Source organism: Equus asinus, chromosome 3 (genome assembly GCF_041296235.1).
Source record: "Equus asinus isolate D_3611 breed Donkey chromosome 3, EquAss-T2T_v2, whole genome shotgun sequence".
NCBI classification, from domain to species: Eukaryota; Metazoa; Chordata; class Mammalia; order Perissodactyla; family Equidae; genus Equus; species Equus asinus.
In genome coordinates, this window is record NC_091792.1 from 103440040 (window position 1) to 103466900 (window position 26861).

The following is a 26861-nucleotide window of genomic DNA, read 5'->3' on the forward strand; positions in this document are numbered from 1 at the left end:
AGGCATTTCAAATTTAATTTGCCCAAAATTGAAAACTTAATTTATAGTCTCCCCAACTCCTCATCCCCTTGACTCAGTATCTTAGCAAATGGTAACTCAATTCATCTATTGTCTCAGGACTTTGAAGTCATTTTTAACTTGCATTTTTATCTCCCTCAGAGTCCATATTAAATGGATCAGCAAATCTGTTAGCTCTACGTTCAAAATATATTTGAAATTCAAGACTGGATTTCAGTAGACTGTCCTATCCCCAATGCCTAATTTTCATCACTTTCATTACTATTACCCTGAGCAAAGGCACCGCAATTAACTCTTTGGATTCCTTATTGGGACTTCCCTACAATATATTCTCAACAGAGCGCCAGGATGATCCCATTAGAACATGTCAGGTTATATTAAGCCCCTCCAAATGTTTCCAGCTCACTTGAAATGGAGTAAAATCCGTGTACTTTTCATGTGTCTTGGTCTGCTTGGGCTGCCATAACAAAATATCATAGACTTGGTGACTTAATCAACAGAAACATATTTTCTCATAGTTCTCGAAACTGGAAGTCTGAATTCAGGGTACCAGAATTGTTGGTTTCTGATGAGAGTTCTCTTCCTGGCTTGCAGATGGCCACCCATCTCATTGTGTGCTCACATGGCAGAGAGAAAGAGCAAGCTCTCTGGTGTCTCTTCTTAGAAGGGCACTAATCTTATCAGACTCGGGCCCTGCTCTCATGACCCTAATTTCCTCCCAAATGCCTCACTCCTAGTACCCTCACACTGGGGGAGAAACAAACATTCCATCCATAACTCCATGACACACAAGACCCTCCACAGTCTGGACCTTGACCTTATTTCCTACCTCTCTTTTCTCATTTATTCAGATCTAACTGTCTCTGTATCTTTGCTCTTCATTGAACCCACCCAGGTGTGATCCTGCCTTGGGGTCTTTGCACTGGCTGTTCCCTTTCTCCTCACATAGTCAAATGGTTCATTCCCTTAGTTATTCAAGTATTTGCTTGACTGTCAGTTTATCAGATAACTTCTCTTGGCCAAAGTGTACCAGGAACACACCTCTAGTCAATATTGGTTTTCTTGGCTCATTGCAAGGAGAGAGGCAGGACACCATGGGAAGCCATGTGGTGTACCAGTAAGGGGATATCAGAAGGAGCTTGTCATAGTGCTCAAGTTTGTTCTAGGTAACTTTGGGGAGGGTTCAGTGAAGCATGGATTTGCTTTGAGGCTGTCAAAAAGTGGGACAATTCCATAGCTGAGTATCTTAATTTTTAACTCTGAGGAATGGAGTGAGACTAAAGCTATAATCGGTTAAGAGTCAGCAAGAATCAGCTATTACTCATGTTAGCTGGATAAGGGGATGTCTGGTTATTTTTGTGACTCGCACAGTGTTCTTGTTTTTGTCTGTTCTCAGACATGATTACTATTTGGACTCGTTTTGGTTTTGCTCTAATATAGTTACAAGAATGGTCTTGTCTGATTTTAGTTTTCTGTAAAATTGTTTGTGTCCGACAGGAAGACATCTTGGCCACTTCCGAGCTGACAGCAGACAGGCGCTTCTTTTTTTCGTACTCAATCTAAAATACAGCCTCTCCTTGTTTCTCTCCTCTTATACTGCTCTATTTTTATTGGTTATTTTTCCTCCTAGTATATGTCACTCACCACCTTCATACAACAAAGACGTTGTTTATTTGTCCGTTCTCTATACTCTCCCACACATAACTTCACGAGAGTCGGTGTTTGGATTCACTTGTTTCATCCTCAGTACCTTTGTATTCTCCTGGAATATAAGAGATGCTCAGTACTTGCTGAACAAATTTGTTCAATAGATGCTGGTTTTCCCAAACACACTTAAAAACAAATCAAGTTATAAAAGAGCCAAAAGATGAACAAATATCTTCTTCATAGTGTATGAAGTTAAGTACAATTAAGATGTAAAGACACAACTAGCAGATGGCTACCAGGTGACATAGAGTAATGATTGTTATATTACTATAAATCACCGTGTGACTTTTATAACAATCTTCAAGTATGTGACTAATCTTTTACACAAAGTATAACTGGCTTTTCTGTTTCTCCAAGAAAAATTGAGATTGTCAGATATACAAGAAATTCCTCAATTGGGCAGACTGCTAACGGTGGACTAGGTACATACATGTGAATACTAATTTGGTAATATACCTTCGTATATTTTTGGCGCATCTGTACAGTGAAGTTTTCTTTGAATAATTTTCATAAGTAGGTGAAAGGAGAGAAACTTACTTTTATGAATTACACACATAACCTCTTTAAGGCCACTGCTCACAGTACTTTGCTAATATGTTGCTTATCCCTGAAATTACGTGTGTGTGTGTGTGTGTGTGCACGTGCATGTGTCTGTGCGAATATTCACCCACCACGTGTGTGTATGTGTTCCTCACTCAGCACTCAAAGAGCTGATTACCAGCGCAGCAAACAGAACTGAAAACCGTCCTGCAAACGCTCCCAGCCAGTGAGTGCCCAAGGCACTGTCTGGAAAGCGTCTGGGTCAGGGTGCCCTCAGTTATGAAATTAGCATCCGTTAAAACTCCTGCAGCCAGAGCTTCCTAAAATATTTCCTCTTTATTTCTCTCTATTTTTTGAGGTCTCATTATTATTTCCCTGTTAGGGAAACAGATCATTCTGACCTATTGTAGAAATTGAAAACACAAGATGTTGGCATTCGAGGAAATGAACAATTAAAGGTTCTGTATTTCTAAGGTCTATGTCTCTATGATTAGAGTCATTAGAAGAAGCAATCTATCAGGTTAGCCAAGTCCAAGAATAATTATAATATGTATGAGCCATCATTTATTGATACTGTGTGCCAGCTAATGCACTAAATCCTTTACATTTATTGTCTCCTTTAATTCTTACAACACTAAGATCTATAGTTCCTGTTCTAGAGACAAAATACCGGAGGGTCAGAGATATCAAATTTCACCTTATAACTGGCAAAGTAGGCGTATAAACTGTGGCAGACAGAGCAAGAACTCCACAGAGAAGTCCATGTGCTAACCCCTGGAACCTGTGCATATGTTTCTTCACATGGCAAAGGGGATTTAGCAGGTAAGAGTAAAGTGTTTGAGAGGGAAGGTTATCTTGAGTCCCAATGTAATCACAAAGCTTCTTATAAAAGGGAGGCAGGAGTATGAGAGTCAGAGAACAGATGTGACTACAGAAACAGAGGTTAGAGTGATGAGCTTTGAAAACGAAGGAAGGATCCATGAGCCAAAGAACACAAGTAGCCTCTAGAAGCTGGAGAAGATAAGGAACAGATTTTCCTCTAGAGCCTCCAGCAAGAATGCAGCCCTACTGACACCTGGATTTCAGTTTCATAGACTCCTTTCAGACTTTTGACATCTAGAACTATAATATAATAAGTTTGTGTTGTTTCAAGCCACTAAGTTTGTGGTAATTTGTTATAGCAGCAATGGGAAACTAGTACATAAACCAAGGTCTGTTTAACCCCTCTTCTATATTGCCGTGTGATAAGACATATATTTTAACTGACTCACCAACTGGCTGGTAATATCAAGCAAATTAGGCTTAGGGAAAGCAATAATCTCCTAATTAATGTAAGACATATTGTCTTTGCATATTTGGAAATTACTTCATGAAACACGATCTCTGTTCCACCACATATGTTAAGGAAGTGTGTTCTTTCAATGAGTTGCTCCAGATGAAGTGATGTGTAAGCTCTGTTCAAAATAGACCATTAATTTACTTAAGGATGAATAGTAAGCAACTGTAATACTGTATTCACTCAACTGTTTGTACTTATTGTATAACTGCTTAATCTGCTAGTTTTAACATGCATATTGATTTGGCCACTCAAGTTAATCCCTTTGTGTGTATGTTTTGAAAAGTATGAAGGTGAAAACCCAGCTATGGTTAATGCATCATCAAAATAGGGTTACAAACCAGGGTGATCCTTATAACTGTCTTTATCAGCAATCCTCCTTTAGCAGCTATCTCATTATGGGATTAACATCTTCTCCCAAATGCCAGTCCCTCTCGTAAGGTTATCTGAGGTACATCTTCCACCTTTAAAGGAAAGAATCACAGTGTGGTAGTTTCTCTTCCAGTTCAAAAGGTGAAGTTAGAGAGAGATGGAAACTTTCTGAGGAAAAGTAATAAATGCCCCCATGCTGGCAATGTATCCTTTCATTTATCAAATATCTACTGAGTATCTACCAAGTGGTGTAGGAGCGGAGATTACACTGCGGGGAGGGCTACACAAAGAGGGGTTTACTTTCAAGTGTGTGAGATAAAAAAATAGCACAAACATTTCAAAACCTAAGGATCAGAAGAAGTTCTATGAAGAAATGGTAGTAGAACTGAAAGTGAATGTGTTCATGAGTCCACCATCTGTTTTCAACACACAGAACAGAAGAAAAAGCGGTGAAATAACTATCGCAGTTAACCCATTTTGTTATGAATAGATAATTATGGGAAATTTAGATTTTATGTAGAGCGAAAGGAGAAAGACCATTAACTACAGATCTTGCACATTGGGTTGTCTGTTTACTTGACATAAGCATTCACTAATATTCTTTTCATCACAAGCCCTCTGTCCCAATGACTGGATCTCACAGGGAAAATGGCAGGAGGCAAACACTTGAAAATAATGTGCCAGATTTGCGCAACACAAGAGAAGGGGTGTTTGTCCTTCTGTCTCTTTTAGTCTATACCATACAAATTGCTGTTGAATCTGTACACTGAATGTAACCCATGTCCAAGAAAAATACCATCAATTCAGAAGCTGGCTCTTGTTTGATCATCAATACTCTTTCCCTTGGCACCATTGAGACCAGTCGCTATCTTTCAAAGACATGCTCATTTGAGGCATTGGAAAATACATTCTCAACTTCCAAGTGGAGTTTTATGTCCCCTTCAGCTGTGAAATGTTACACTGACCATCTGGAGAAGAAGGCTTGCCCCGTTTAACCTTTGACCCGTTCTCTAGAGGTAAAATCATCGATTGTTTATGCACCTCTAAACATCTGAATAAATAACAACTAGAGTTGATATGTTTTCTATCCACACTCTTTAAAAACATAATCTGCAGCATTTTGGAGGGTTGCCTGACATTTCATCATTAAGGAACCTACTAATAAGAATTCCATATATAAGGATACTTGTAAGTGGTCTTCTTACTGTAGCTCCCTGGAAATAGCTGAATATGAAAGATAAGCCTCGTCTTGCAGAAAGATATTAAGAAAATACTTTTTTCTTCTTGGCTTTTTTTGGTTATTTTGTGGTCTTTTAAAATTGACTCTGTCTTCCCTTTTTGGGAGAAACAATAGTTGGTTTTCTTTCATCATAAGGAGGTAGGAATCATCCTAGCACTTTTGTCTGAAGTCAAGATTCAACAACCCCTTGAGGGTTTATCAGACCCACTGGCAGTCATGATCCCTCAGGGTCTTCTGGTGGGGTTAGGGGCACAGAGGAGAGGGATTTCTGCTTTTTTATTGTTTTGCTTGGACAGAACTTACGGCCCATGGTGACCACCCAAACACAACCCTTTTTTTAATTATTGAAAACAATAATGGGCAACTTTCCCTTAATCTTTCACATGTTAAAAGTTCATTCATGCATGCATACATTCACTTATTCGATACGTGCTCTTCTAAGCACTAGGGATATAGCAGTGAATAAAATTTGACGAATCCTCGACCTCATGGAGATTACATCCTGATGAAGGTGCTCTTTTCCCAGGGAACTTGCTGATTTTACATAGTCACCTACTCTTCTTCCTTATTGCAGATATGAACTGTCATTTGGAAAGGGCCCAAACACCTGTGAGAATCTTACTTAATCCTATCTTGTTTTCTGGGAAAGGGAAAAAATTGTTACATGGAGTTCTCAGAAAGATCTCAGGCCCTCGATAGAGGATATTCTTAAGGATTTTTCTATAATAGACAGTTTTTCTTTTACTACTTGTCATTACTCAGGGAAGTGGTTGCAGGAGACAGAAATCAAAATCAAATTAGCTAAGCAAAAGGGGGAATTTAGTGCTTGGAAGAACTGGGGAGGGAATTCTAGACGTGGAATATTTGGGGACAGAGGAGATGCAAATGACGCTGAAATCTCCCTCTGTCTATTTCTCTCCCTCTCTCTTTGTCCCCAGACTCTGAGTCTCTCCGCACAGTAGTCTCATTTTATCCTTATGTAGACAGGCTTTCTTCAGATGTCTCTCTTGGGATTTGCTGTAATGCCTTACACGGGGTGAGTACGCTTTACCTCTAGAGAGTAGGGCAAGGTTTGAGAAAGACAAATCTCTATGCTCTGGAGCAAGGAAGTCATGGCTACAAGAGCTGCTGGATTATATCACTTCTGTTTAGTAATCTCAGACTGCATAAAATGCCTGTGTACCAAAGCTCAGCTTTTGTTATGCACCTATCTCTGGACAGATCACGTGACCATGACCACATGAAGTTGGGAAGGCAGGCACCATTTCCAAAGGAAAGGATGCTGTTACAAGAAGAGATGGGAATGGGATACTGGAAAAGGAGCTGCCAACTGGCTCCTACAGTCTCACTGCTCAGTAGGGCTCATGGGCAAGGATTATCTCTGCTGCTAGTGTATGGAAGGAGGTTGGTCCTTCTTCATCTTGGTGCTTTTCAGACCACAATTCCATGAAGATGGTTCCCACTCTACCCTCAAAACCTAGGACAATGCATAGCACTTGGTAGTTAGTAAAAGTTGGTTGACTGAATGAGAAGGAAACTACTGGAAGATATTGTCCATGAAAACAAGAAAGGAAACCAAGAAAGAAGAAGACACAAAATCTGAGAAAGAAGGGATCCAGTAGAGGATGAAGAGAACAGACATTTCCAATATCATGGGAAAGCAGCAAGCCTTGAGATTAGTCATTTTAGACTGGGGCAGATCAGAAGACCTGGAGAGAGACTATAAAAAGAAGATGAAATTTATACACTGCTTAATGTACTTAATGTTTGAATATATAGAAAGTAGATTTGCATAGTCAGAGAGGCGTTTTGATAAATTAGTGATAAATACACAGAAAACTGACAAAGAAAATTAGCCAGATATATCCTTGGGATCCCAAAGAACTTGAAAACAAAAAGGATATGAAAGAAAGAAAAGGTACTACAGATATATGAAATGTCTCCGCTGTCAATAGCATCTGTATCATCATAACAATGTAAACAATGAATATCCGTTTACTGCAACTTTTAAATAATTGGGTTAGGAGGACAGGGCGTGAGTATATCCATATGGAAGGTGGGACCACAGGTAGGGTGTAAGAAAGACCTAAATCATTATCATCCACAGCTAGAGGCTGATATGTAGGGCTTAGCTCTGAAAAATCAAGAAGTAGCAATATAAGCACGTTATCTAATGATATTGAAATAAATGCAAAAATAGTCAATTAAACAAGATGAAAAGGGTTGCCTCTGAGCAGCAAGAAAAATGGTTGAGGGAACAAGAAGCAAGCTTTATATAACTATGTGACCCTCTAAGCTGTGTCCATGAACAACTTTAATAGAAACAATGTTAAAAAATATCTATAATGCCTCTTCCCATGTGTTGGCAGCCTTTGATACCAAAATGTTAACTATAATTTTCAAGCCATCTATTTCTACTCTTCTTCTTGTCCTCCTTCCTTTCTACCACACAAAATAAAAGACATTTTTCTACTTTGTAAGGATCCTAGAAACCTCTCAAGCCTTCCTTCCCCAAAGGAATGACCATCTAATGATGACTTTCAGATTGTAAGGCAGCCAGTGAAGAGATAGTTGGAGGCCCCTCCCAGGCCTCCTCCAATCACTCAACCCGCCTAATCTACTGCTAGGGCAGACTTCCCCAGAGAGTTGTGGGAAAGTGGACAATTTTAAGGAGAACTTTGCTCTCTGGATAATCTATTTCCAAAGCCTTGTGTAGCCCAGAGGTCTTGGGATGTTAAAGTGGCCACTTCTAGTCTAAGCATCTTGTTACTCATCTTCAGTCCTGCTCGATGTGCTCCCTACAGTGAGGAAGTGTTTTCAGCACCCTCTAGTAACAGATGTGCTTAGAACAACGGGTACCCCAACTTCTTATTCGTGAAGAAAGGGGAAAGGATAAGGTAGAAAAACCACTTGAAATATGCCAGATGTACACGGAGCTGTCTTTGCTGTTTCTGAGAGCACAGAGTTCCTTGTTTACATATCTTAGTGTATTAGTTTTAGATTGCTTCAGGAACAAATCACCACAAACTTAGTGTTTTAAACAATATAAATTTGTTATCTTACAGTTCTGGAGGGCATATGTCTGACATGCTGGCTAAATCAAGGTACCAAGAAATTCTACAGTCATCTCTTGGTGTCCATAGGGGATGGGTTCCAGGATACTCTGTGGACACCAAAATTGGTGGATGCTCAAATCCCTTATATAAAATGATGTAGTATTTGCATATAACCTATGAACATCCACCTGTATACTCTAAGTCATCTCTAGATTACTTAAAAAATCTAATACAATGTAAATGCTCTGTAAATAGTTGTTATACTGTATTATTTAGAGAAAAAAAGTCTGTATGTGTTCATTAGAGATGCAACTATCATAGACCTTTTGATCTATGGTTTACTGAATCCATGGATGCAGACCTTTTGGATGCAGTGGGCTGACTGTATTCATTTCTAGAGGCTCAAGGGTATGTCTGTTTCCTTGCTCATTCAGGCTGTCAGAAAAACTCAGTTCCTTGTGACTTTAGGACTGAGATTTCCATTTGCTTGCTAGCTGTCAATTGAGGGCCATCCCTAGCTTCTAGAAGATTCCTACATTCCTTGACTCATGGCCACATTCTTCCACCTTCAAATCAAGCAATGACAGGTCAAGTACCTTTCACTTTGCATCTCTCCTTGTCTCTCCTATCCTCTTAGCCTTCTTTCTTTGTCATATCTCTCTCTGACCACAGACAGGAAGTATTCTCTGCTTTTAAGGACTCCTATAATTTCATTGGGCCCATCCAGATGACCCAGGAAAATCTCCCCATCTCAAGGCCATAAATGCTAATCACGTCTCAGTCTCTTTTCTCATATAAGATATCATATCCACAGCTTCTGTGCATTAGGATGTGAACATATTTGCGGGGCAATTTAGTCTCCCTACCACGCTCAGTTTTGGGGCAGAGTTAAGATGGTGAGAAGAACGAAGGAGGGGAGAGAATACAGCTGCTGCTGCAGCTGTGTGTGTTTGTGTGTGTGTATGAATGTAACACATGCATGTGTGTATGTACAGGTTGTCATTATGAATAGACAGCTGCCTTTCTAAAGCTTTCAGTTGTATAAACAAAAACTTTAACAACAAAAGATTATAAACATTGTGTTGATGTTGCAAGGATAGCCTCCTTTCCCTGATTCTTTCTTCTTCAAATTCACCAATCCAATCCACCATGTTTGCATGGAGATATTAATTACATGCCATTCTGGCTGTGTCCGAGTGCTTTACTTACTTTAGATGCAAGATTTCTAAATTGAGACTATTAGATGGACCACTTTCTCTAAGTTGAATTTTCCGTGGTGGAAAAAGGTTCAATGAATTTAATTGGTTGTTTAGTGGCGTAAGGGATGTTAAACTGCTAATTCCATGAAGAAATAAACTTTCTGTACAATTTTGGAAAGTGTCTTGAATATAAAATAAAACTTTATTATACTATATTGCTACTGATTCAAAGCCTATGATTATTTGAATAGGTACTAAGTAAAATTGTACCCCTGTAGTATCAGTTCTAGTTGGATTTTGTTAGACAATTTAATATTGTAAACAAGATTTCAAGAAAATATGTGATTGACTTGTAGAAAAAAGTGCCTTATCTTTTATTCAAGTAAGTAGCTTAAAAATATAGTTGGCACTTGGGGCCAGCCTGATGGCATGGTGGTTAAGTTCACGTGCTTGGCTTCAGTGGCCTGGGGTTTGCCGATCTGGATCTGGATGCTGACCTATGTACCGCTTATCAAGCCGTGCTATGGTAAGCGTCCCACATATAAAATAGAGGATCATGGGTATAGATGTTAGCTCAGGGCCAGTCTTCCTAAAAAAAGATAAAATAGTTGGCACAAACAAACAGCACTCACTCCTCTAGTTCCTACCTATAAAATTAACTAAAGTGCATGTATGTAAAATATATCAATGGCAGTGATGCTCTTTATTTTTAAATCTCACCTTACTAGTTTCCAAAAGCTTTAACAAGGTCAACTTTAAAAACATTATCTCAAAGAGGTAGCAATTTAACCTGGCTGCCACCCTTTTCTTCCCTTGGTTGCAATTACTGAGCCTTTCCTAAATATGAATCCACAGGAGAAATGTTTTCAATGTTGATTGTATTCATGAATAAGACTCTAGAAATTATTTAACATGTTTACTGAAGTTTTACTGACAGACTGCTGTTTATGAAACTGGGAATTGTGTAAAAAGTAGACTAAGTCTCCACTAATGCTTTTTAGAGGTTCATCATCTATGGAAGAATTCTAAGTCCTTATGACAATCTTAATATAAAAATTATGGCAGTTTGCTTTTTTTAATGTTTTCTTTTGCTGATTAAAAAAATGAGTCATCTTAGAAAGCATTTTACATGGACAGAGCTGTCTCTACGGGATCAAAATTGTGATGATCACTCAAGGTCTTTCACTCTTTATAATTAACCTCTGCCTTCCACTACAAGTAATAGAAAAGTGGTTTTCGGCAGCCATTAACGTCAAAAAATAAAAATTGTCATGTTCAGCATCCCAAGAAATCAGATAAAATGATCTTGCCTTATTTCAGAGTTTCCAACAAATAGGTTACCGAAGTTCTGAGAGTCGTTGACCCCCTCAAGGCTTGCATGTGTGGTGTGTTGAATGTATGCGCCAGCTACGCTAATTCTGGCCAACACAAGAGCACGCCATTTTGTCGCTGCAGGACAACATTTATGTGCATAGGGTATTGCTTTCTCCTCACCTGCTGTACTTCCAAAGGAGTTGGCTCCAGCATCCTCTGCTTCCTCTTTTTACTAATATCAAGCCTTGAGAGTCTAAGGAACTTGAGTCCAGACAATGCAAAAGATCCATTAGGTCTCAACTCTTCACCTTTCTTGTCTGAGGAGAGGAAGAAAACCCAAGATGTTATGAACAGTTTGTCTCTAGAATAATGGAAGAGAGTCTTCTGTGCCTTTTATCACTATGGCTTGTGAGATCCCAACAGCTTGACCCATATGGATGCTGGAAGAACTCACACCCATAATGGACACAATTTCCAGCCCCTGTAAGGAGACAGGAACTTGAGAAAGGGAGACGAAGATAAAGGACTGAGGAGTTAGTTCCACCTATTGAGGTGGAACCAACAGAAATCACAGAGACTTTTTAAAGTGTAGAAAAACTGAAATGAGGTAAATTTCTTTTTTCCAATATGTAAAAAAGAATAGGAGGTACATGGGAACTCTTTGTACTTTCCAGTGAATTTTGCTGTGAACCTAAAACTGCTCTAAAAAAATTGTTTATTAACTTTAAAAAATATGTATTTTTGAAGGAATGGACTAGTTGATTTTAAATTTCATATGGAAAAGCAGACTAAGTTTCCACTGATACTTTTTAGAAGTTCACGTTATGAAATAATTCTAAGTTCTTATACAATTTTTATATAAAGAACATGGCATTTTACTTTTTTAAATGTTTTCTTTTGCTGATAAAAAAATGAGCCCTCTTTCAACAATTTTGAAAAAGAAAAACAAAATCTCAAAAACATTATACTAAATGAAAGAAGTAAAAAAAAGACAATATGCAGTATGATTGCATTTATTCGAAATTCTAGAAAAGGCAAACTACATAATCATATTAGAAGTTGCCTGAGGCTAGAGGGAAGGGGGAGAAACAACTGCAAAAGGGCATGAAGAAACTTTTAGGGAGTTGAAACTATTTTATATCTTGATTATATCTTCAGAAGCACTAAAATTCAGTAAACTGTACCTAAAATGATTAAGTTTTATTAGATGCAGATTATACCTCAATAAAGCCATGAAAAATGTGTGTAGGCTTTCCAAGAAATGAACCTGAAATATATTGACACCCATATCAGATAACAAGTTTACTTGACTCTCTGAAGGAAAAAATATCAAAGCTGTATCTTTAATTTGATTGTTGTACTATTAAAATCTACCTTTGGGACGAAAGTGCAATTTTTATTACACAGACTCTCTCTATTAATCTTTCCCATGTTTTCCCCAACAGTTGTAGTTATGGCCAAATAAAGAGTTATTAGCAGATTTAAAATGAATACAAAGTGAAGCCTGGTTTCTTCAACACTAGTTCTTAAAATCCCTGAGTTAGGGGCAGGCTCCGTGGCGCAGCAGTTAAGTTCACACGTTCTGCTTCGGCGGCCTGGGGTTTGTCGGTTCAGATCCCTGGGTGAGGACTTGGCACCGCTTAGCAAGCCATGCTGTGGTAGGCGTCCCACGTATAAAGTAGAGGAAGATGGGCACGGATGTGAGCTCAGGGCCAGTCTTCCCCAGCAAAAAGAGGAGGATTGGCAGCAGATGTTAGCTCAGGGCTAATCTTTCTCAAAAGCAAAACAAACAAAATTCTCTGAGTTACTACTAGCACCGATAAACATAGGAAGGAGCATAACCTCATATCATAAGCTTTTAAAAAGTTACCATGACACATAGAAACCCCGAAGACCTCAGTGCAGTGCAGTGAGAGAAGGCCCCCAACTTTACCTCCAACCTCCATCAGTTGATGAAATCATGAGAATTCTCATGAATGCTTTCTACTTGTGAAGAAGTGAACTGAGATACGCAGGAAGACCTGGAAAAACTGAAGGGAAAATGCTTGGAGGGAAGAATAGCTGCCAAACTTATCATCATACAGGTCAGCTGGATTGGGGTAGATGAGAATAAATCTACAGGAGAGAGTTGTACTTTTTCTAGAGTGGGCCCTGGTGCTTGATCTTCCCCTGGTTCTCAGAGAGAAAACTATGGCCAAGTCCTCTAGCAAGGATTACACCAAGGCACAGTGCGTTCTTAAGCCTTTCCTACTCCTATTCTCTGTCTCTGAACATTGGCTAGAAATCAACTTACAGTCCTTATTTTGAAGTTCATTTGAGTAAAGATAAATTGTTTGAAGATATGGTGTGTAGAATGTCAAGGAGAAGTGATTCAAACGATATGGGAGACAGGAGGTGCTGTGCACAGCACTGCCTCATTTAAGCACTAGGAAGATACAAGGAGAAGGCATGGAAACTAAGCATGTTAAAGGAAGGACCATTGGGTATAGAAATGTAAGGACTCTGTCAGAAAGAAATAAACCGACAGAAGAGATTATCCTTGAGTAGTTTGTGCTGAGAAGAACATAACAGGAATATAATTGAATAAAACAAATTTAAAATTTTGAAACAACAGAAGAATGAGATAGAAAAATCAATTTCAAACTATGGAAAAAATGTCCAAATATGACATAAAGAGCAAGGAATACATTAGACATGGTTGAAAGACAAATAAATAGTTTGATGCATAATCTTGAGATAATCATAGCTGATATAGAAGAAAATACTGATACTAAAGAGACCATTTTATTTCTTCCTTTACAATATATATATATACACCTTCTCTCTCTCTTTCTTCTTTCTTTTTTTTTTTTGCCTTGAAGTATTGTCGAGAACTTCCAGAAAAGTATTGAATAGGAGTTGTGACAGGACATCTTTGCTTATTCCTGAACTTAAGGGGAAAGTATTAAGGCTTTCACCATTTCTCAATTTCTTCTGTGACGAGGTTCTCAGACCTTAAAGTCCAGCTGTATTTGGCAGATATAAAGCTATGTGGTGTTCAAAGATATTCAAAATAAAACTTTTTTTCAAGATCCCTTTCTGATTATCCTGTATATTTCAGATGTAATAGACCTTCTCTTGTAAACGGGAGATATGACATAGATCAAAGCCAGTGATTTTCAGAAAAACCCAAATAATTTCTTGGGATTTTTGCAGGCTTATCTAAGATGAATATATTGGCAGATACATTATCTGATTCTTATTTTACTCATTGGAAATCATATGTAAATCATTCTATTTTCCCCCTCACCTCAAGAATGCTGGGATCCTAATAAATACTCAAATAGCCAGACTTTTGATATGTTCCCATAAAGATTTTTTTATTCTATCCCTTTTCACTTTCTGATCATTAAGGGGTACGCAAGTATGGGACTGAAACATTTTGTAAGTAGGATTTGTGCTCAGTGGCAGGTTGCTCCAAGAGGTAGTTGAGACGGCACCATCTGTGGTTGCTGAGGACCCTTTGCGACTATCTAGTGGTGAAGAAGACTGGAGTCATGTTTAGGAGTATATTCGTGTTGCTGACCTGCACAAGGAGTTCTAAGTCAGTTTTCTTGTGTTTTGCTGTTGATATCTCTGTCCTAGGTCCTGAAGAGTGGATGTGGTTGTTCTTCCATTGCTGTAGGATGAGACAGGCCACACGTGTTCTACAGTTACCTATTGTCTGAAGAAGCAGTATTCAACTGTTGCCTTACCTTCTAAGGCTAAGGCTAACAAACCTTCTTTTCTTTTTCTCCCCTGATTCCCACATTCTCTGATAATAGAAGTATAGTCCCCCTTAGTCTCCACAGCTTCTGCATCCGTGGATTCAACCAACCATGCATCAAAAGGCCTATGATGGTTGCGTCTGTACTGAATAGTACAGACTTTTTTTCTTGTCATTATTCTGTAAACAATACAGTATAATGGCTGTTTACATAGCATTTTCATTGTATTAGGTTTTGTAAGTAACCTAGAGATGATTTAAAGTATATAGGAGGATGTGCGTAGGCTATATGAAAAAACTACCCCATTTTATATAAGGGACTTGAGCTTCTGTGGATTTTGGTCTTGGGAGGGTGTCCTAGAACCAATCCCCTGGGGATATGGAGGGACGACTATAACTGTTAGATACTTATTTTAAATTATTTCATATATCATCTCTTTTATCCAGCTACCACAACTGATATAACGATGGCTATCCATTCTTTTCTCTCTTAATCAGACTCACTCCATTTAAAAATGCAGAATAAGGTGTATAATAATGTAGTTTTTATCCTTTCCTACTCAGAAAGTTGATTATATCAATAATTATTGAAATCAAAGCCCCTAGCCCAAACCATATATATATCCATAATCACTAATGCATTTATTAATTTCTTCTTTGCTTCATTCAATCTATATATATGGAGAACCTATTACATGTTAGACACTGTTCTTCAGTGTTGGAGACAGAATAATAATAATAATGATAATGTTAACTTTTCAAACACAAGAGAAGTGGAAACATAAAAAAATAAAAAGAAATGTTATAAGTACTGTGGTACCATTAGGAACAATGTGCTATGGATGCAAAGTGGAGAAAGATTCTCTTTAATGTAAAATCTAACAAAATACCTATTTAACAAATGAAAGAGGGTTGTGTTCTAGATCTTAATATTTGTAAGTTTCTAAAATGTGTTAGATCACATACCCAAGGCTAGGATTCAGAAACATAGCCATACAGTCAACTGCATCTGACTTAAAATTGAATGGAATATTCCACGTCCTGATACTTGTCTTTTCCACAAAAACACAGGAAAGTAAGTATTTCAGAGATAAGAGAACACAGTTTAAATATAAGGATCAGTGCAACCTGAGACCTGGGGATCCTGGAGCTCAGTTCCCAGAAGCTGTCAAATTTCCCAGGAAATAATAGACTTCTGTTATGGACTTCGTCATCATCATCATCATTAAGCAAAATCAATATGCCTTCATCATCATAGCACATTGCATAAATAGATAGTATTCAGAAGTATTACTCTAAAAAAAGCCAACATTCACAGGAACATTGCAGAAGTGACCAAACATCATATAGACACAAATTTAGACCTAAGATTATATGTAAAGCAAAGGGGAATTTCAGTTTGTTTGCTCAGTTAAGTGAATGGGAGATGTCTGAAAATTTCAAAAGACAGAAAAACAGGCACACAGATCAATGGACCAGAATTGAAAGCCCAGGAATAAAACCACACATTTATGGACAGCTAATCTTCGACAAAGGAACCAAGAACGTACAATGGAGAAAGAAAAGTCTCTTCAATAAATGGTGTTAAGAAAACTGGATAGCCACATGCAAAAGAACGAAAGTAGATCATTATGTTACAGTACACGCAAAAATGAACTCAAAATGGATTAAAGACTTAAAGGTAAGAGGTGAAACTATAGAATTCCTAGAAGAAAATATAGGCAGTACACTCTTTGATGTAGGTCTTAGCAGTATCTTTTTGAATACCATGTCTACTTAGGCGAGGGAAACAAAAGAAAAAAATAAACAAATGAGACTACATCAGACTAAAAAGCTTCTGCAAGGCAATGGAAATCATGAACAAAATGAAAAAACAACCTAACAACTGGGAGAAGATATTTGCAAATCATATACCTGACAAATGGTTAATCTCCAAAATATATAAAGAAGTCATACAACTCAAGACAAAAATACCAAAAAAATAAAAATAAAAAAATGGGCAGAAGATATGAACATTTTTCCAAAGAAAGTATTCAGAAGGCCAACAGACACACTGAAAAGATGTTCAATATCAAATCAAAATCAAATGCAAATCAAAACTACAGTGAGATATCACCTTACACCCATCAGAATGGCTGTAATTAACATGACAAAAAAATAACGAATGTTGGAGAGGATGTGGAGAAAAGGGAACCCTCACAAACTGCTGGTGGGAATGCAAATTGGTGCAGCCATTATGGAAAAAACTATGGCGATTTCTCAAAAAACTAAAAATAGAAATACCATATGATCCAGCTATCCCACTACTGGATACTTATCCAAAGAGCATGAAATCAACAACTTAAAGAGATTTATGTATCTCTATGTTCAGTGCAACATTATTCACAATAGCCAAGGTGTGGAAGCAACCCAAATGCCCAACAATGGATGAATGGATAAAAAGCTGTGGTGTATGTATACAGTGGAATATTATTCACCCATTAAAAAGACAAAATCGTGCCATTTCTGACAACATGGATGGACCTTGATGGTATTATACTAAGTGAAATAAGACAGACAAAGACAAACACCATATGATTTCACTAACGTGGAAGATAAACAAACACATGGATAAGGGGGACAGATTAGTGGTTACCAGACAGGAAGGGGGCTGGGGGAGTGCAAAGAGGTAAAGGGACACATATATATGGTGACGGATAAAAACTAGACTATTGGTGGTGAGCACGATGCAGTCTATACAAAAGCTGATACAAAACAATGTACACCTGAAATTACACAATGTTATAGGGCAGTATGATCTCAACAAAATAATTACACAAACAAAAGAAAAGAATGAATTGAATTCTTTGATTGATTGATTAAATCAATTGAAAGAACGTCTTGGAAACTAGGAATTGTATAGAATTGGACTAAAACCCAGTCCAACCACACAGCAATTTTACTTGAACGTTGTTAACATTGGGTTGCACTCCCTGGAAAATGTCTTGACGCTGAGTTGCACTGTCTGTTGTGATAGCGTTGGGTTCTCTTCAAAGGATTACTACTCATTACCAGGAAAGAACAGGATTACAGTCATCGTCAGAGTGTACAGTACCTTGGTAATATGAACGTCCCTAATTTCTTGTTCAAACAAACATCCTATGTGGTTTGTTTGAAGCCTTTTCTCATGACTATCTGTTCTCACAGGAGAAGTGGAGGTTCATATCAGTGATTCCTTGCTTACAGTTCTCTTCAGCTCCAAAAGCATTGTATGTTTCTTAGCAAGGAGGAATTTGGGGGCTGCTGATAGTTACTTTTTGATGTTTATTGTTAAAAAAAATACACTCATAAAAAAATAATAATTCAGAATGAAAAGTAAAATCCCTTGTTCTCCCACTCCTTCATCCCAACAAACTCTCAGAGGTAACAGCTTAACAGTTTTGCATGTTACCATTCAGTTATTTTCTACCCATATAAATGCATATGTCCAAACCCTCATTTTTTAACACAGAGAGATCATACTTTACTGCTCTGAGAATAGAAACTTTAACCTGATGAGGAGAAAGCAATAGCAAGTTCAACATTTCAGTGTCATTTAATCATTTTAGAATAAACTCAGAACTTTGAAGTTCTTTAGGCTCAATTAAATTTTTACAAAAATAACTATCAAATCTAGTATTGTCAGTCCCCTGATTAACAGAGTAAGGACTCTGGAGCAAGTCTGCCTGGTTGTAGGCCTGTTTGCTTCATTTTCTTGATATATGACTTTAGGCAAGTTGCCTTAACGTTTTGTGCCTCAGTCTCCTAATCTGAAAAAAGGGGATAGTAGAGGAAGATGGGCACAGTTGTTAGCTCAGGGCTAATCTTCCTCAAGAAAAAAAAGAGGAAGATTGGCCATGGATGTTGGCTCAGGGCAAATCTTCCTCACACAAAAATAATAATAATAATAATAATAAATTTAAACATATAAAATAAAAGAAAAATGGGGATGTAATACCACCTGCTTCAAATTCTGGTAGTGCATCTAAGCAAGTTAATCTCTCTCACATGTATGGAACAGACATTGGCACATGGCACATCCTAAACAATACATTTTAGTGATGATTATTAACATTATTGTGATTCAAAGGCTTCTTATTGCTCTAGGTCTTAAACCTATGAAATTACCTATAAGGCTCTGCACGCTCTGCCACTGCCGATCTTACCAAACCCCTCCCTGTTCACAAGTTCTTGAAATGGACTGGGCTTCTTCCCCCCTTAGATTTTTGCATGTGCAATTTCCTCTGTCCTCCCTTCATTTTATAGCATCCGACTTCCCTCTCTGGGTAGCTCTCACATTCTTATGTCTCAGCTGAAAAGTCAGTTTCTGAAAAAAGTCTATAATGGCTCTCAGACTAAATCAGATCTCCTCTTATTAAAGTGAACAGTAATCACGTATTTATCACCCAAACGGGGCACCTATGAGAGTGAAAGGGAGCAGCACTGACAATTATCCTAGGACAGTAGGTATAAATTGGAATTATCCCAGACAAACCAGGACATGTACACTTTCTACCTATAATACATTGCTATAGTATTTTTTCATTTTTTATATATCAATTTACAATTGTATTCAATTCATTGTGCAAGTATTTGTTAATGTTTTATTTTTCTGCTAGTCTGTAAGCTCAGTGTGTCTTATTTACCACTGTATTGCCAGCTCCTAGCATAGTGATTAGCATATTGCCCGAAAAGTCTCGAATGGATGAGTGACGTGTAGTCTTTGTTGTATCAAAATCAAAGCAGGTCCCGCACTACGCTATTTCAAAATGGTCAGTCATGAGTGCCGAAGCCTGACCTTTCTCTCGTTCAGAGCAATCATTAATCTAGCTTCCCTCCTCCTGGCCTTACTTAGGCCTTTGTTGGAGGCCTACTTTGAAGGGTAGCGTATCCATTTATTGTGTGATTCCAGCGTAGGTCCTGAACTCTTACCATTGTATCCTTTCCCTTGACAGCTTTCCTACACTTTTGATTTTCAAAGATATATTAGTGGGCCTGTATCTGAGGCAGCAAGTTTAAGTGGCCACTGTTATTCGTGTAAGTGTAAGGATCTGGGCAAAGGGAAGTAGAGTCTGAGGCCATATACACGTCAGTGAGTGGCTCAGGCAACATGCCTATTTATATGCAAATAACTGTAACATGGAAATTGCAATTGTTGAAATGGAGCCGATATTTACATTATCTTGACTTTTCCATCTATATAGTGGAAGTAATATTTAAATGGTCTTTTAGAATGTCTAAAATGTTCATGAATATTTAGAATCATAGATAAAAAGTACAATAGAAAATCTTCCAAAATTTATAGAATGTCACATTTATTGACTTGGTTCTTCTGCGTTGCCACAGGCAAGACATCCAAGTAGGTCATATTTCAATGATGGTAGTTGCCATCTTTGGGTTCTTTGTAGATTACTGTGGATGCTATGTCTGACTCACTATTTTAGGAGGATTAGGTGTGCAGACTCTTCCTGGATCACATTCCATGGGTTATAGCAAGGTACACAGGCCACTGAACAGGAAATTGGATCAGTAAATGGAAACAGTTAGAGAATGGAACATAAGCATACATGCCTTTAGCAACACTATCTTTTTTTTGCCTTTGAACCTCACTGACTCAACCCCATTGCATTACCTACTTTGGAATGAATTCAGATTATAATTTTATTTATGTTTTAGTACAAGAATTTAATTTTGTTAACTAGTTTTATTCCAGAACCACCTCTTTCACCACCATAGCACGCTAAAGTACCCCTTAAAAACGCTTTGAAAAGTCTTAATGATTCTAGAGACATTTATATATGCATTCCATTCATGCCATTCATTCCTTTATTCAATCAGCAAGACATTTGCTAAGAATTTCCTCCTGGGTGTAATGAGTCAGTAAAATTTAAAAATGAGAAACAGCAATTTCAGTCTGTTTGAATTTCACCCTTACTATAAAGGCTTAAATTGATGTCCATTTACTATCATCCCCTGTCTATGGTTTTTCATTGTCGCTCCAATGCCAAGTTTCCTAGGAAAAAAAATAAATTTCCTGATCTCATTTCCTCTCTCTTCAAGAAGTTTCAGAGTTCAAAGTCACTTTCTGGTTTCCCATGACTTTTCATAGTTCCAAGCTGTCACTTTTATTTTACGTAAGGGTGTAAAACAGTATTGTTAGGATTCTCTACAACCAATGAAATCTCAACCAGTTACAGTTTTTTATCATTTTTCTTTTTGTGATCTAAATATGTAATTATTTACAGTAATTGTTAAAATTTCTCCTTTCAAACCATAATACAAAGTGATGTGCATTTTATAATAATGCAAGTAATTTTTTCTTCTTTATGTTCAAAATGATCTTGATGACAATAAATCGCTTAATTGGAAAACAGATTTTTTTTCACTAAATACGGTTGAAATCTTTTTGCAGAATACATGTTGTCTCTTTGTGAAAACAAAACACCCAATGAATTTGTTAGAAAAAAATCAAATTGGTTGATTCACTGACACCCTTATTATAGATATAAGTGGTGTTAAAAGTCATCTCTAATTTCATCATCTTTTTTTCTAGACATGCTTATCTGGCTTAAAAATGTCTCCATTTGAAGAACGTAAGTATAACTGTTTAGTTTTTGCCTCCAAAGTCACAATTAAATATAAGAAAGGATGAGGTTGGAAAAAGAAACAAAAGTTAGGGTAACTAAAACTAAAACTGTCTTTCCTTCTTACTAATTCCTAAAGCACATTAAATTTTAAAATTCTCTGGGTGAGGCTCTTCAGCCTCTTTATTTTGGTATATTTTTATAGACTACTGCCAAGAGTCGAATTCAGATCCAATTTTCAGCTGTTCATTTCCACTGAAGTTTCTATAATAATTTTTTTTTTTCATTTAGGTAGAATCAGTCATCTAAGAATTTAATGTATTTATATATCTCTGCCTTTAACCATTTTCATTTAGTTAAAGAATTTTGGGAAAGTCATTACCATTCCCTTCATTTTTAAAATAATTAAACAATTACAAGAAAAACAAATATAGAATCAATGTGTATCTTCTTTTTTCTCCCCCAAACAATTACTTGTCTATAAACCCTGGAAGAAATAATTTCTTTCATCCAACTTCAATCCATATGTGCTTATAAAAACTAGCAGCAGAAAATCCAGAAGTAATCTTTGTAACAAACTTAGTAGTTTAGAAATAGCTAGTTATCCTGGGTTAGTATGACACAAGGTTATCTTAGGAGAGTATTATGGCTAAAGATACATCACATTTAGCAATTATTGCACAGTTCATTATATTATCAAACTGTAAATATTTAAATAGGAACAATCCTGCTCAATTCCTCTGAATCCTAGTGGCTGGATTGCTCTCAGAGGTTTGGGAACTTCTTTCCACGACCACAGGCATCCCATTAGGCTAAAATTTCCCAGTAGCTTTTAACTAGAGTGTCAAGCTTGATATTAGACTGGGGAGAGTATATCTGCCAAACAAAATGCTGTCTATCTACTAGTACAGTTCAGGTAGGCATGAAGAAATCATTTTGGGTTTCTTCATGAAGCTTATGATGGTGATACAATGGTGCTTTATTTTTTAAATCATTGTTGCAAAAATTGGGAATGTTTTTGGATGTATACACAAAGGTAGTGTGTTGAAAGGCACAGTGATTGAAAGCATGACCTTTAGAGTTCCACACACTGGTGTTGATGCTATCCTTGTGTCATCATGTACCCGCTGTGTGTCCTGGAGCAAGTCACAGGGCTTGCTGAGCTTCTGTGTTCTCATTTACTAGATGATACAGTGACGTCTGTGGTAGACGTACTTGGATGTCTATGCAAAATCCACCCCCCTACCCCCTGCTTCCTTGTTTATACAACCGATTTTGGGCATCTTTGCATACAGAGAAGTCTGGACCTCTTCTCAGCTTCAGGAGGCAAATATTGATTATTTTAAGCCAGTCAAGGGGATTCTATTCACTGTGAATTTGATTGACATAGAATTGGAAATGTCATGAAATTATAGTCAATAAGAAAATGAGGCAAGTCTGTGGAGCAGCTTCTAGAAACTTGCCCTCATTCTTAAAATGGGTCATGTTCTCTGTTGTGTCCTTTGGATGTTGTGTGACGCTATGATGCTTGGAGCAGTTACGGCCATCTTGTAACCATAAGCTGAGAAGACTTACATGATGCCAGGAGGGTGAAGCAGAAGGTGTAAAGGAACCTGTGTCCTTGATGTCATCACTGAGCTGCTGACTTACCCGATTCTAAAACTACCCAACTCTACATTTCTTGTTATTTAAAATAATAGGTTTCTTTCATTATTCACAGCATTTTGAATCAGGTCTAACTCTAGCTCTTGCAGCTGAAAGCATTTGAATGGATATGAATAGTTGCCTCCATACAGCTGTTTTGAGAATTAAATGAGATAACACATAAAATGTGTTTGGCGTAGTGCCATACGCAGCTCTCAAAAATATTTATTATTATTATTGATGTTGTTGATATTAAAAATGTTATTTCCGTAATGGTCCTCATGTCAGATTTCAGCATAGTTTCAGGCAAAATTATGAGGCCTGAACAGGAAAAATGGGGAAAAATTTACTTTCTACAGCCTATTTTCCTCTTTCAGCATATCCTTCACTTGCTTTCGTAACCTTCTAAGTCCACCCAACCATGCAGAAAAAGGATCTGTTAGTTGATTGTAACAAATGAAGAAAGAATGTTTAATCAGGCAATTTTTAACCCAAAAGAATGATACCCTAGTGTTAGAATTCCAAATACCATATCAAATTGGTAGGTAAGAATTCAGGGTGAGACTTTATCACCAAAATGTTATCATACAAGCTTCCACCTACATCTAAAGCAAAACCTTCCACTGTACAATTGGGCACTAAATCCCACATAGTTTTTTGTCTACTCACAAAGAATTCCCCTCTCTGGTGTAATTGTTAACGTTGGATAATTATCAGGTGGTGCCCTGGGCATTCCAGATCATTATCTGTTGACAGTGAGAGTACTGTTCATTTTCAAACCAGTAAGAGAAGCTGTTTTTTTCTTTGCATATCTCTGGGATTTCTAAGAGATTTAAAACTGAGAAAATGTGGATCTCCCTTGCATTTCCAGCGGACTTGGCCTTTACAATTATTTGCTGTTCTAGAGTTGAGAAGAGTTGCTAATTCCTTCAGAGCGTGAAGAGAGATGAGTGTGCACTGTACACTGACACCAAAAAAGAAGCAACCCCAAGAGTTTGCAACATCATTTCTTCTATTAGAGCACTTATTTGATATGAGACATTGCCACAAACTTCAAAATGTAAAGCAAATTATTAGAGGGAACAGGTAATTATGGGGGAAAAATTTGACAAACACTGCCTCTCACTTCTATCTCCCATTAAGAAAAATGACAGAAATCCGAGCTTTTCCTCAAATGCCTAGAACGCCTTGAGATCACTTTTATGACTGATCTGCTAGGCAACTATACAGAAGGCAGCCCTCTTCATTTCAGTGTCCCCAAAGGGGGCCTTAACGGGACTGTTCCTCTGCTATGTGATGTCCTTACAGGTAGGATAAAGATAGATAATTTGCAGAAGTCAGGGTAAAATGAAATGTGATGCTCCTTGTTCAAAAATGGTTAAAAGCTTCAAGACAATAATGGCAGAACATTCAACCAAGCATGGGGCCCTTCTGAGCTGGGGCTTATGCCACTGCCAGGATGAGCACCTGTGAAGCTGGGCCCGCTGGCAGGGGCTGACTGTACTCATCTCTCTGCTTCACTTCTTTAGTGTTGGGTCTGTGGAGCGGAGGAAAGAGCATGGAGGGAGACAGACCTAGGTGAAAGCCTGGCTCTCTTCCTTCTAAATGTGTGGGTGTGAGTGATTTACAGTTTCAGCATCCTGCACGGCACTGCTTGGAGGGTTAAGTGCTCAGAACATCCAGGGAAGCACCTTGCATGAGAGGGACTCAATGAATGGTTTCGGGAAGTCTGGGTTTAAATTCTGGAAAGATCTAGTCTTTTGTGCATGTGACTAGGGCCCCTTGAGTGAGTGTTAAGTCATGGCCTTACTGGCCTTACTCTGTTCTGTAGAGTGTCGGCTGACAAATGTCTTGTGATCGTGGTCACGGGGAAAGTTGAGGGAGAGGTCTCAGAGGGGTCAGCACAACCCATCCTCATATCACAAAAAATAATTTAAAAGGCTCACCAGTATAATATTTGTAAACAGCAGATGTCATGCTGTTGGCTATCACTAATAATGGAAGATTTTCTTCCTTTCCTTTCTTTTGTTTTAATTTGTTAACATACTCAAATTGGAAATGACATTTTAATTTTTTTACTTTGAATCGACAATTGTAATATGTCTCTAATTAAAAAGCTAATATCTATATTCAAATTAACAGAGAAAAAGGATGCTCCTTTGGAAATCTCCAGCTAAAATAAAATAAATGAACCTTTGTTTGAGCTTCATATCTGGTGTTGGAAAAGTGGTTACCTCACCTATCTGCTGCCTGTGTTCACATTTCCAAGAATGAACATGATGAAAATCAAACAGATGAGCCAGAGGGAAACGCATCAGGTGCAGTATTGTTTCTTGTATAACTGAATTAAATGTCAAGAAAGCTTTAGATCCATTGTTAAATATTCTGCCATTGTTAAATACCCAAGGGCTGGCCCAGTGGCCAAGTAGTTAAGTTTGCACGCTTGGCTTTCGTGGCCCCGGGTTTCGCCAGTTCGGATCCTGGGCATGGACATGGCACCACTTGGCAGGCCATGCTGAGGCGGCGTCCCACATAGCACAGCCAGAGGGACTTATAGCTAGAATATACAACTATGCACTGGGGGGGAGTTGAGGAGAAGGAAAAAAAACAAAGAAGATTGTCAACAGATGTTAGCTCAGTAAAAAAAAAAAAAAAAAAAACGTAATTATGTTTTAAAAAAAAAATTCACCTTTCTTGTTACTCTTTGTTTAGGATTTCCGCCCATCCTTGAAAAAGTTGCAACAGGAGAGAAGAGAGTTTCCCTTTGAACTGGGATTTCATCCTCAAATATTCCTCCAATGTGATGGACACCTGCAAACACGCATGACTTTTTGGAAAATCTTGTTTTAAAAAGTGAAGATATTGAAGCCTGGAGACGTGAAATAAACACGCTGCCTGGGGTGACGCAGTTTATGGGAAATGACGATGTTTCCATGTTCTCAGGAACTGGGAAGTTTGTCTCACCAAGCAAATGTTTGTTCTTCTTGGTGAATAAGGATCTGCCTAGTGTATTTATTACTTGATTGTGTTTATGTTCCTTTGTGTTTGTCTCTGTCTACATGGGTGGGAGATTGCGTTTTTAACTCCCAAATGGCAGGCCTGGTGCTTGGTGTCATCTAATAATTCCTTCAAATCCCTACGTCAATCGGTAAGCCAGGGAAGGCTTGGCTTTCTCTCATTATTAGGGATCTATTTTGAGATTCAGGCTTCACATGATACACATGAAACATGAAGCCAGCCAGAAGCCATAATTTTTAATGGCTGATTTTTGACAGATCTTGCCCCAGATGGTGGCACCAATTCGCAATTAGCAAATGTGGGGGCAAGAGAAGATGAAGGGAGTTAGTTACATAGACTAGAATGGAGGATATTCTCACACATGCCTTTCATAAGAAGCATCAGCTGTAGGCAACCACCCCTCTAGATGAAGGAAAGGGGGTGGCCACCTTGGTAAGCCTCTGAAAACAGTAATAAATATGTAACCTGTGAGGAATAATTAATAAAACCAAAGAAACTTAAGAAGCTTGTTTTTCTCCTCCTCACTCCGAATTTCTATCAAAGCTCTCTCATGGGTCCTTCAGAGAACTACAACTCTACTAAGTTTAAACTAAGTTTAAAATATATAAGTATCTGACTCACGAGAGATTATAATGGATGAGGTCTGACATGTTGCAGGTTCTTTGTGCAGCTGCTTTTGGCTTGAAAATGGGAGTCTTTTGTCTGCACCCATCAGTGCCTTCATTCCATAGTGACAAAGTGGTGGTTTCAGATGAATGGCTATGGGGATGGAGAGGGACCAGAAGTTAGGGTGAAAGGGTGATGTATAGATGGGATTCACACTATAACACAGAAGGCAGCAGTGATGCCACATAACAGCCCAGGTTTTAGAATCAGTCAAACTCAGATCTAATCCAGGCTCTGTCCTATGTTCTTTTGAGCAAGCTATTCACAAGATCTGAACTTTGACTTCGGCATCTCTTAAACGAGGTTAAACAATCACACCTACTACAATGAATGGAAGTATAATGTAATCGTTAAAAGCCTCAGATATGGGCTCATAACAGCTTCACAACCTTGGTCAAGTTACT

General features: G+C 37.9%; 1 long non-coding RNA gene across 1 annotated transcript in view; it reads left to right on the forward strand.

Annotated features, from left to right (window-relative positions):
- LOC106846397 (uncharacterized) overlaps positions 1 to 26295 on the forward strand; it is a 42366-nt gene extending 16071 nt beyond the window's left edge. Inside the window, exons 2-4 of the long non-coding RNA XR_001401876.3 lie at positions 21099 to 21138; positions 24916 to 25091; positions 25486 to 26295. This is a non-coding gene — a long non-coding RNA (uncharacterized lncRNA). The remainder of the gene's footprint in view (positions 1 to 21098; positions 21139 to 24915; positions 25092 to 25485) is intronic.
- Positions 26296 to 26861: the final 566 nt, after the last annotated feature.